Consider the following 12427-nt stretch of genomic DNA (forward strand, 5'->3'; position numbering starts at 1 on the left):
GTCTTTCTACGATGTTTGCAACCTGGCAAATCTTTGTTTATTGTGATGTTTGTAATAATAATAATAATAATAATAAAACTTAATTCAGTATCAGCCTTGAATGTAGTTAATGTACCTCATTTGTTAATAAGGATGTTAAACCAAAAGAGACATTTTACTAGACTATGTAACACCTCAGTGAAATCTTTCCCTCAATATTGTTAATATCTGAAACAACTCTGATTTTTTTTAATATTTTCAAGCCATCTGATATTGTTAAAATAAACTTTGTTCATTTTCTTGGTCACTAACAGATGATTCAGTGGTAATCATTTCTTTTTCAGAACTTTAGAACCTATTTTACCACAATTCTGGTTTCTCTGGGCTACTGATACCAAGGCTTCTTTCCTTGTCCACTTCCTAACACACTCAACAGTGACAGGTCTTCCTCACACACTCCCCTTCAACTGCACAATGGGCTTCCGTTCAAGAGTGCATTTAATTTATAGATCCATGTGTTTCTATTTGTTTCAATGAGCCCACACATTGTTAACTGTAATTTTTGCCATAGTTAAATGTATTTTTCACTTTAGGGCAACTACAGCCCACATTTACTCCTAAAAAACTGAGTTCACTTTTTTCTCCTTTTCAACCCTATAAATTTTCAAGAAAGCCTGCTAGATAACAGAACCTGATTTCAACCTGATTTCATTGTACGTCAGGCACATTGCCTTCTCCATTGGATTGTATCTTTGAAATGGTAGAGCAATGAAAAAATCTACCATGCACATGTTTAATTCATTGGCTGATCTTTAAAACATAGATTTTGTAATTACAGTAAAAGTGATCCAAACCTTTGGATATACAGTACCACAATATTTAGACCTATAATAACTCTACACAAGGGTCCATGGTTTAAAAGCATGGTTTTGGTCTTAAATAAATTTATTTCTCTCTCTTTTGGCTTCCAAATTCCACTCTACTTGTTTTCCATTTCTCACTCCTGAGAGATGAGACAAATTAACTCCTTACAATTGAAGGGAGCAGGAGACTCTAGGAGAAAGGAACCATTTTTCCAAAATTAGTTTTATTGACTGTGGATCTGAGTCAGTAAAGTGACTTTGCTGAGGCAGAAATTGTCAAAGATTGTTCCTATAAACCCCTCCTTCTACCCATTGCACTGCCCACTCCTGAGCACACACCCAGTCCCTGGACATTATATAACTTTCCTACCCTGTATTATACAGAAACTAATTGGAGAACTATGACCTCTTTGAGAGTTGGAACCAGATTGATTAATCTCTGCATCCCCAACGCTTAACACAATGCCTGGGACATGTGTGGGCACACTGAATAAATGTCTGGACAGGTATCAGTTAAATAATTAATTGAACTTTAAATTTTTCTGATGCTCTTACATTTTTTTCTCCAATCTTAAAACTACAGTTAAAGGTGAATAGAGGGCAAAGCCTCACAATCACACTGGCCTGAATTCCCTCAATTTTTATTCTGTCAAATCAGAAAAAGATAATAATTCTCAGAATGTTAAGACGGACTGGTCCAGTTAGTCTTATCTCTATTATGGCATTACTATCTAAATAGAATAGGCCTGCATTAACATTTCCATTAAATTATTTGTAAAATTCCAGACTTCCACTCAATGTACTATGATCAATAGGTTACTGAAAAACATTCACAATTGTTTATTGATACTGGCAGAAAAAGAAAGATAAATAGACATACTAAAATTTATAATCATGCCTTCTTTTATGGGCTCTAAATTTATCTGACAATATTAGTAAATATCCCTCTACAGATACAATAATATCCAGAAAAAGTTTCATCAGAAAAAGATTTTTAAAACATCCTCATTGACAGGAAATGACAGACACATGTAAGTGAAAATTAATTTTATTAGAAAAATAATTGAACTGAATTCCTGTAGTTGGATGGTTTTAAAAATCATCACAGTTTCAATTACTCAAAGATTGTGATGGAATTTCACCTTGTGAAAATGCAGGAAGTTAACCAAATTATTTATTTCTTTTAAATGGTGGATAACATGAACAAAAGTATTACTGTGTTATTTAAATCTAATTTAAAAACATAATTTACATGATGAAAATTGCTCTACTTCTTAATCAGAGTCACTTTGGTGGAACTGCTTTAATAAAAGTTTCTCTTTTAATATACAATTTAGCCATCCTATTAGAAAACGAATTCTTCTATCTCCAAATTACAAATTGGTTCACATTTTTAGCCTTTTCTCCAATCCTGAAGTTTGCCTGAGATAGAGTGAGGAGGATGCCACCTGATAACCTCATTGCTTTTAGTCTGCATTTCTGTCCTGCACAATTGTCAACCTTCTATTATGCCAGTCCCCAATCTAACACCATTATTACACAGTGAGAAAGTGCCAAAAGAAAGAGGTGGAACTGAACATGTTCCAGGCTGCTACCCTTCCCATGGCTTCCCATTCATCAGAGGGCATCCAGCCTACCTCATCTTCTTCCTGCAAATGAAATTCCTTTCTCATCACCAAGGAGAAGCCAAGGCAGCATGAACAAGATATGCAACCTCAGGGAAAAGAAAGGAGATATGCAAACTCAACAGTCTTTTTATAGGTATCATTGAATCACATCAACTGTTGATACCAACCCCTGACAGAATGAAATTGCATGGATTAGCAGAATCAAAAATTATAATTCTACAAATCATTTTATATCATAGGATCAAATGGCTGAAGGGTACCTTAAAGATCATTTTGTCCTACACTTCTATTTTGTCACTAAGGAAACTGAGACTCAGGAAAGATAAGTGACTTGTCTAAAGTCACACACCCCATAAATGTCTCACCCAGAGCTAGAACCCAGGTCACTTAACTTCTAGCCCAGTACTTTTTCCACATCACCAATCTGGTTACAGTAAATAAAGCAGAGTGCTTCAGTGCAATCATTTCATCAGTGCGTTCGTCCTTAGACCCTTTTTGCCCCTCAAAAATCTCATTTGCATATATGTTATCTTTTCAATACATATTTACATTTGAATGTATTTTATAATATAAAAACTTTTTTTTCCCTAAGTCTTTTATTATTTTTTTTTCTATTAGCTACTACCAACCTAAGTTTTACCAGCCTCACAGCTCCTCTGTTCCCATATGTTACAGTTGCCTTATCCATATCAGGTTAAATTGTTTGAATACCCCACAGGACTGACAGAGCTCATAAAATTCAATGCCTAGTGTCACAATTCATTGTGAACTTTCCACGGATATTGTTAAAAGAAATGAAAGATGACACAGCAATTCAGTTAATTAAAAATATCCTTATAATGAGGTTGAAAGAAAAGTAAGCATTTTTAGACATGAGCGTGATAAAATATAGCTGCTACAGGATGTATGTAAAACTATTTAATCTTATAAATATGTCATTTTAACTCCAGCTAATGGAGATGGACACTTTTAAAAATATAAGGGAATTGGACGTTAATTGGTAAATTCTGCCTCACCAAGGTAGGGCACTGCATAGAGGATTCTATGCACTATCTTGATTTTACATATTGTGTTAAGGAACACATAAAAGGCATATTCAAATTCTCATTTAGATGTTTTATTTAGGATGGAAAATTAGATTATGTGTGTAATAAACTACCATTGAATTATAATTACACATAAATCATCCAAATATGAAGTTTTAAAAACTCATCAGATAATGTAAGCAGAATAGTAACAATAAAGAATACAATCAGAAATAGCAATTGCCCTGAATTATGTCTTAAATATAGCAAAACTAAATGACTATATAACACTAAGATAATTACATTTTCCCTTTTTCTGTTTCTTTCCTTCCCCTATCTCTATCTATATTTACTTTTTAGAGTGACTGCCAATCCCATGACCCCATTTCCTACAATCTTCCAACAGGGGTGGGTGCCAGCTGTTATATCTGGGCTGATATTTCTTCTAGGCCTTCCCCTAATCCACAGCTGATCGATGAGAGTGAACATTTATTTCAAGGTGTGCCAAGCAGATTTTTCTCCTAGGAATTTGGACTTGTGATGAAGTGATGTGGGTCAGCCTCTGCTGTCTGGGTAAATGGAGAACAGAAAATCAGAAGCTGCAAGGAGGCTGTTTTTGAATATGCTGTGTTTGTTGATATTATAAAAGTTGATCTGGATTGAGAAGGGTAAAAGAAAAAAAAGCTTCCTAGTTTCTTGGCAGCTTTCTAGTCATTGTTTCCAGTTGCCCATGAAGCCAAAACTGCCTTTCCTACTTGGGTTTCCCCCTTTTCACTTAAGCTAATCTTAGTGTACCTCTGTTACTTATAACCAAATACATTATAACTAAGACCCTTTTCTCTTTTTCCTTTTCTTCCTCTCTTTTTCTTATAAACATGCAAACACACATGTACACACACACATTCACACACATCCATACCAATATAAATTATAATTTGAGAATTCTAGAATTCCATATGCTGGGTGACTTTAGTTCCAATCTCTTGCCACATTATACCTTTATTCTTTGCATCAGTAAGAATGTTTCTTAGGGATCTATAAAAACAACAGGAAGTGAATATTGGAGATCACCTGTCCCCAAAGAATTGTAATACATTATCTAATTTCCCCTTTCTTCACTAGTTTCTCACTTAATAAGGAATCACACCTCCTGATTTAGTCTTGCTCATATTTTTAATTATTCACAGAGTAATATGTATTTATTGAAATTAATAGCCTCCAGTTCCAATGGGTGAAGCTGTATCTTCTTAGGTATCTATGAACAGCAATGTTGCTATCCATCTTTCTGTTAGCATGTAGACAAAACATCCTTATTCAGCTATATAGTTACAAAGACAGAAATTATATGTTGTGTTACAATTTGCATGGCATGTAGATTTGCTGGGTTGGTTGATTTGTTTTTTATTCTTGCAATTGATTTGTAAATGATCAAATCAATATATGGTTCAATCATCAAAGGTAGCCGAAGTACAGGGCCAACTAGGTTGTCATCCATGAGTGTTGTTGTTGGTTTTTCCAGCAGTGTAGATTTTTTTGCTGTATTTCATCATATATAATTTGAAAGTATTGACATAATATTGTCTTATAAGACAATTACCTTAAAAATCCTAGAAAAATCAAAGGTTTTACCCCGCCCCCCAAAAAAGCTAAACAATATCAATTTTGACTTTAAAAATATAGAGGCTGTAAAGGAGAAGGGTCAGTCAATTCACAGGGGGTAAATGACTAAAAAAGACTTAGTCTATATCACTATCTCTACTTCCATATTTAATTTGACATCAAGTAGTTACTGAGCACTGGTGAATAATCTACACATGTACATTATAAGCTGACTATATGAGAAACTGTGCTTGGCTATGTGACAGATGCCAAATGTAAAAGATGTAGTTAGTACTTGTCCAAAAGAAGTTTAGAATTAGCTAAACTCTAGAAAGACATATTCAAATTAAAAAATGTGAGGAAAATTTGCTAAGTACCAAACTATTTGTAGAGATACTCAGTATAATATAAATCCTAAAAGAGAAAGCACCATTATGGGCTCAAGCAAGCAGGAGCAACTTCTAGGTGAAGAATGACTTGGGTCTATCCATTCATTCAACAAATCATTATTGTGCCACGTATTGTGTTTAACTCTGGAGTTGCACCTGAAAAGACAAATAATAATTGCACTGGCAGAAAGGAATATGAATAACATTCCTAAGACTGAACAGTAAAAACAAAGATACAAACAAGGGGATATACAAAGCATATTTTAGGAATATTGATTAGATTCATTTGTTTCTTAAAGGAAATCATGAGATATATTTAGGAAAGTTGTTTAAGGCTAGATACAGAAGATCTTGGAAGCCAGGTTAAGGAGTTTAAACTTTACCTTTAAAGGAAGTGACAAGTCACTCGAATAGCAATGACAAGCAAAATTTGGAACAACAACAGTAAAAACATATAGTAGTCCCCCCATGTCCACAGTTTCACCTTCTGCAGTTTCAGTTACTGGCAGTCCACTGTAGTCCAGAAGCAGATGATTCTCCTTCTGATGTATCATATTACCAGAAGGTCACTAGTAACCTAACACTAAATCACAATGCTCACATCATTCACCTCACTTCATCTCATCACATAAGCATTTTATCATCTCACATCATCACAAAAAGAAGGGTGAGTACATTATAATAAGATATTTTGAGAGAGACCACATTCACATAACTTTTGTTATATTGTTATAATTGTTCTATTTGATTATTAGTTATCACTGTTAATTTTGACAAATTAAATAATAATAATGACATTTCCCAACCAAGAAAATGAGTCTTTCCTCACAAGCCTGGACCCTGAAGTTGTTGGAAAACTAAAAGAAAATCTGGCAATAAACTTAATGAATTCCAGGCACCAGGATGAACCACTTAATAGCACTTTTTCTATCCTTTCTCTATCTGGTCTACATGACCTTGTTTCTGAGAAAACTCAGGGCCTCACTACAGAAAAACACTTACCTCTCTTAGCTTGTGATGTGGGATAAGAGAAAAAACAATGAGTCACCTTAAAGGGTGAAATAAGTGACTGGAATAAAACTTCCTCTACTTTTAGTAAACATTTTAGAATGTTTACTCGCAAAGCACTACACTGTATTGGAAGGAAGGAGAATAGAGGCATGAAAACGTGACAAAGACACATCCTCTGCTCTTAAAGGAGCTTGTGATAAGGTACAGATGATCATCCATACATAAGACAAAGTACTTAGGATTAGAAGAGAGGTAAAAGCAGTTCTGAAAGTTGTGAATCAAAATCCCTGTTATATGGTCTAGAAAGGTCACTTGTAAATTCTGTTCTAGTGACAAGGTTCAGTCAGTATCAATTGGCAAGCCGTGTAAAGTTGTGAAGGACTTATCAGTTAAAGAAAATTATTTACAGACTGTACTCTTCATTTTAAACACAAGAATTTATTTCTAAATCAATTACAGTTTGAAGAAAAATGTAAATGAAGAGCTTTTATTTTAGAACTTAATTTTGGATAATGCCATGATTCAAAGCATCAGAAATAGTCTTAAAAATGAAAAAAAAAAATCTTAACTCATATTTTACAACTCTAATATTTCAAGAAAAGAGTTGGATGAAAGTAAGAAAGAAAGAGAATTCAGTAGCTTTTTGGCGGGAACATTTGGCACTCTTCCATGACTTGCCTGCTGCAAGAGCCAGAATTTGATTCAGGAGGAGCTGAAAGCTTCTCCATGCTGCTCTGGTGGCCCAAAGATTCTGGCTTTGGACAACACCATCTGGACCAGTGTGAACAACAAAGTCAAACCTCCCGCATGCATTTGCCTGACTGGGCAAATCAACTTCAGAGTAAGGGCACAGGCTGCCTCTTGGGCTCCAGCTTTCTTCCTTGGTGGTGTGGATAGCTCCAGGGTGCAACAGCCATCATGAAGAGAATAAGGCAGCTTTTCCTAGTTCCATATATTGCAAATAGTCCAGTTGTGAGTTGCTATTCATCTTGGTTTTTGGCAGCTATAGTTACTCAGCTTCCTGTATCACCTTCTCTGTGAATCAATGAGCTTTCCTTGCATATAAATCCTAACAAATGTCTTCTTTGTGAATCCCTCATTAGAGGAGGTTTTTCCTGATTGTTTTGTAAATGGGGGTGAATGTGGCTAGTGAGGTTGAGCTGAGTTTCACAGACTGTATTGTATCCCAAACCTCATTTATGATTTCAGTCTGTCATTTATTTTAGTCATGCCTGCTTTTCTGTTTCACTACCCTTGGCAAAATTTAAAGTTCTGAGATCACTGCAATAGATTTTGAAACCAAATGAAGTGGTTGTAAGCCTATACAGTAATCTATGTTTTCACATCTCCAAGAACATCTAAATACCATTTTTCACACCACCGTTGTTTTGTCTTGTTTTGTTTTATTTTGGTCCAAGTGTTTCCATCTAAAATCAAGCTGAGAGGAATACATACTATTGATACTGTTGCCTGTCCAGTGCAATGGATATCTGCTGATGATGTTTTCTTGCATAATAAAAATAACATGTTCTCTGTTTTACCCTCCCAACTTAATAGGCAAATACAGATCTATTTCCAGATAAAGCAAAGGTGGTACTAATGATCAAAAGTGACATCAGCAGGCAACTTGACAATTTGAATCAATTTCCAACATACCTGTTCAATCTTATATTATGATATTTCAAAATATCATAGTTCAGGGCTAGTTCAGCTAGTTTGCAGATATTCCTAAATGAGCTATACATACGCATTTTGAGGTCCTCAAATTGTCAGCATTTAGGCCAGAGAAAGTTCTAAGAGGCTTTCTATCTTCAGTGTATAAACCTGAATTTTCAAAAATAAAATAAAAAGGCTACAAGTTGGGTTTATTAGATGAGCAGACTTTCTAAAAAGTTGATCTTTTTATTTTTAAGCCTATTGAACTCTTTGTTCTAGATTGGGCAAGAATTCTCTAGTCAGTATATATGTGGCTTTAGTAAATAACCATGAAAATTTGGGGATAATTCCAAATATAATCACTTTATAAGAATGAAGTTAATAGGAATCAACACACAGACAAATGTAACCCACTCTGAGTACAGGTTTGTAGATAGGTTACATACATGGAAATGTTCAAGGCTAAACAAGGTCACTAGTCCAGGATGTGCCCTCAGGATTAGAATAGAACTGAAAGCAGCTAAAATCTAATCAATTGCACTGTAATTTCTCTGAATAATGTGCCTACACTATATGGTAGTTGTCTGTGTGGAGTCAATCAAAAGTAGAATTGGATAGAAAGAAATTGCTTGTGTTAACTAACTCTGTCCCGGCAGTATATATAGCAATAATAATAATGATAATGATGGAATAATAAACATTATCATTTATTGATGTCTAAGTGACTTAATATATGTGAAGCATGTAGAATGGGGGCCAGCACAAGTATGTATTTACTGTCAGCTATAATTATTATAACACTGTAACAGTACAATAAAGCATTCCACTAAGCAATTTACAAACCTTAAAACAAATCTAGAGCTAGTCCACAACCCCACCACTGTCCTACCAACCTTCTACCCTATCCCTGCCACAAACACAAATACCCCTAAAAACTGTTTTTCCACCATTCATTTAATTGCACAAGCCAGGGCTAGGCAGTGTTGGACGCTACCTTCTCCTCACTCTCCAAATCTCATCATTCAAGGTTTATTGATTTGATTTCACTTTGTTAATATATTTGGTACTCACTAACTTCTCTGTACCTCCAGTGTCACCATCCTCATCTAAGCCACCATTTTCTCTTCCAAGGACTACTACAGACATTCTCTTAACTGGTCTCTTTGTGTACCCCATTCCCCCTATTTAAGCAGATTCTTCATAGAACAGCCAGAGTGATGTCTTCAAAACCCAAATCTGATCACTATTATTTTCTTTGGTGTCTTTCTATTTTTCTTACACTACTACTAACTAAATTGTCAACTAGGCCTGTTAAGTCCCTGCTAGGTGTGTCCCCTGCCTACTTTGCCAAACCCACATCACATCACTGCACTCTTGCTCCATATGCTTCAGCTACACTGGCTTTCTTCCCTTTCAGAAAAATGTATTTTAAATGAGGACTTGATCTGAAAAGTCAGGGAGGTCCTTTCAGAGAAAGTGAGTTTGAGCTGAGGAGGTAGAGCATAAGCCTGTGTTAAACTGATGGCAAAGCTTGGTATGTACGTGGGGGTTGGGTAGAGTAAGTGAGTGAGAAGTAATTTGGGAAAGAGGAGATCATTCCAGGAAAAGGGAGCAAGTGGTCTGAGCAAAGCCCTGGAGAGAAAATGAGCTTCATATGTCCTAGAAAAGAAAGAGTATGACATAAGTGTAATGAGCACGCAGGAAAATAATACAAGTCTAGGCCAAGCCAGGGAGATGGGGGTTAAGGTATGTTGAAGCTGTAGACCACAATAAGGAATTTGAACATGATAATGAATAGGGGCACCTGGCTGGTGTAGTCAGTTAACCATCCAACCAACTCTTGGTTTCAGCTCAGGTTGTGATCTCAGGGTTGCGAGATTGAGCCCCAAGTCAGGCTCCTTACTGAGTGTGGAGTTTGCTTGAGTTTCTCTCTCCTTCTGCTTCTGCCCCTCACCCCCTGCATGTTCTCTCCCTCCCTCTCACTCTCCTCTCAAATAAATAAATAAATAAATAAATCTTTACCTTCAACAACCTTAAAGATTTAAGGGTCAAAATTGTTCAGGGGGGAAATGATGGGGTAGCAGAAGGCTAGCTGGAGACAAAACATAAGCTGACACCCTACAACCTCCCCCATCCCCCACTCCTGGGTGGGACATGTGTGACGTTCTTCCAGGAATCTCCCAACTATCTTAATGTTAATGCCTTTCTAGAGGAGAAAACAATCTTAAATTGACAATCACAAGGTCTCCGGTATCTTTCAGGTCCTCTTTAGCATATGAAAGTTCTTTTGAAACCTCCCTTTTTCTTTACCTACCCCAACCCCATAGTATATAATCAGTCACCACTCACAACCCCAGTGCAGCAGCTCTTTCTGCCCATGGGTCCTGTCCCCATGCTTTAATAAGCCACCATTTTGCACAAAAAAAAGGTAATAATGAATAAATGGACAAAATTATTAGACCTTTATTTTTGTAAACTACAATTTGGTTCCTACATCAAATTCTAAAAGATGAATTTCACACTTGTTTTAGCCAACTTCAAGTTTGCGTTTTTCACTAAGTCATCAGTGAAGTCTGTTGAACTTGGCTTGGCAGATGGTAGCAAGAGATGCCAGGGTGCAGAGGAAGGAATGTATTGTTGGTAGGATCTCAGGTGCACTGGCACAACTGAATAAGACAAGAATCTTGTCCACATTGTCTGCTACAAGTCAACTCTATTCTTTTATAATCCAATAACTATTACTCAGCAGGTAAGAGAACAGAAACAACAGTTTGCCTAGATTAACAGTTGAAAGATGCACCTTTAAACTGCTTTTGAAAAACAAACTTAATTGGGGAGGAATTTGTAAGCAAAGAGAAATAAACAAATTACATATTTGCAATTCCACAATGATATATTTAAACATATGCATAAGGGCTTAGGATAAGCAAACTATAGAACAGAAAAAAGAAAACAGCTTCCAAAGCTTCAAATGAAGATAAATGGACTTAAAAATAACGCCATTCTGATTTGTTGATTTTCAAGGATTCTCAGGGCAACAGGACAAAGGGAAATATCTCTTTGCAATATTACCTGAAAAGGATCCTAGCATTTTCCAAAAAGAACTTTTTCCAACAAGAGCTTAATGCAATTTCAAGTTATCCTTATATGTAGTAATCAAGAAATATAATTATGTTTTTAATATTTTAAAAATAGAGAAATCAAGGCACTGTATTATTATGTAGCATTATGCAAGTCACTCTTTTTTTAATTTTTTTTATTAACATATAATGTATTATTTGTTTCAGGGGTACAGGTCTGTGATTCATCAGTCTTACAAAATTCACAGTGCTGACCGTAGTACCTAACCTCCCCAATGTCCGTCACCCAGCAACCCCAACCCTCCTACCCCCTTCCACTGCAGCAACCTTCAGTTTGTTTCCTGAGATTAAGAGTCTCTTATGATTTGTCTCCCTCTCAGGTTTTGTCTTCTTTTATGTTTCATTCCATTCCCCTATGAGTCTCTGTCTTGTTTCTCAAAGTCCTCATATCAGTGGGATCAATGATACTTGTCTTTCTCTGATTGACTTATTTTGCTTAAAATAATACCCTCCAGTTCCATCCACATCATTGCAAATGGCAAGATTTCTCTTTTTGTTGGCTGCATAATATTTCATTGTATATATATATATATATACACCACATCTTCATTGTCTATTCATCTGTTAATGGACATCTAGGCTCTTTCCATAGTTTGGCTATTGTGGACATTGCTGATATAAACACTGGGGTGCAGGTGCCCCTTCGGAACATTACATTTGTATCTTTGGTGTAAATACCCAGTACTGCAATTGCTAGGTCATAGGGTAGCTCTATTTTCAACTTTTTGAGGAAGCTCCATACAGTTTTCGAAAGTGGCTGGACCAGCTTGCATTCCAACCAACAGTGTAGGAGGGTTTCCCTTTCTCCACATCCTTGCCTACATCTGTCATTTCCTGAATTGTTAATTTCAGCCATTCTGATTGGTGTGACATGGTATCTCATTGAGGTTTTTATTTGGATATTCCCGATGCCGAGTGATGTTGAGCATCTTTTCATATGTTTGTTGGCCATTTGGACGTCTTCTTTGCAGAAATATCTGTTCATGTCTTCTGCCCATTTCTTGATTGGATTCTTTATTCTCTGGGTGTTGAGTTTGATAAGTTCTTTATAGATTTTTGGATACAAGCCCTTTATCTGATATGTCATTTGCAAATATCTTCTCCCATTCTGTCGGCTGTCTTTTGGTTTTGTTGACT

The sequence above is a fragment of the Eumetopias jubatus genome, unplaced genomic scaffold (assembly GCF_037043125.1).
Source record: "Eumetopias jubatus isolate StellerSeaLion01/CBP00866 unplaced genomic scaffold, mEumJub1_p1.0 scaffold_11, whole genome shotgun sequence".
NCBI classification, from domain to species: Eukaryota; Metazoa; Chordata; class Mammalia; order Carnivora; family Otariidae; genus Eumetopias; species Eumetopias jubatus.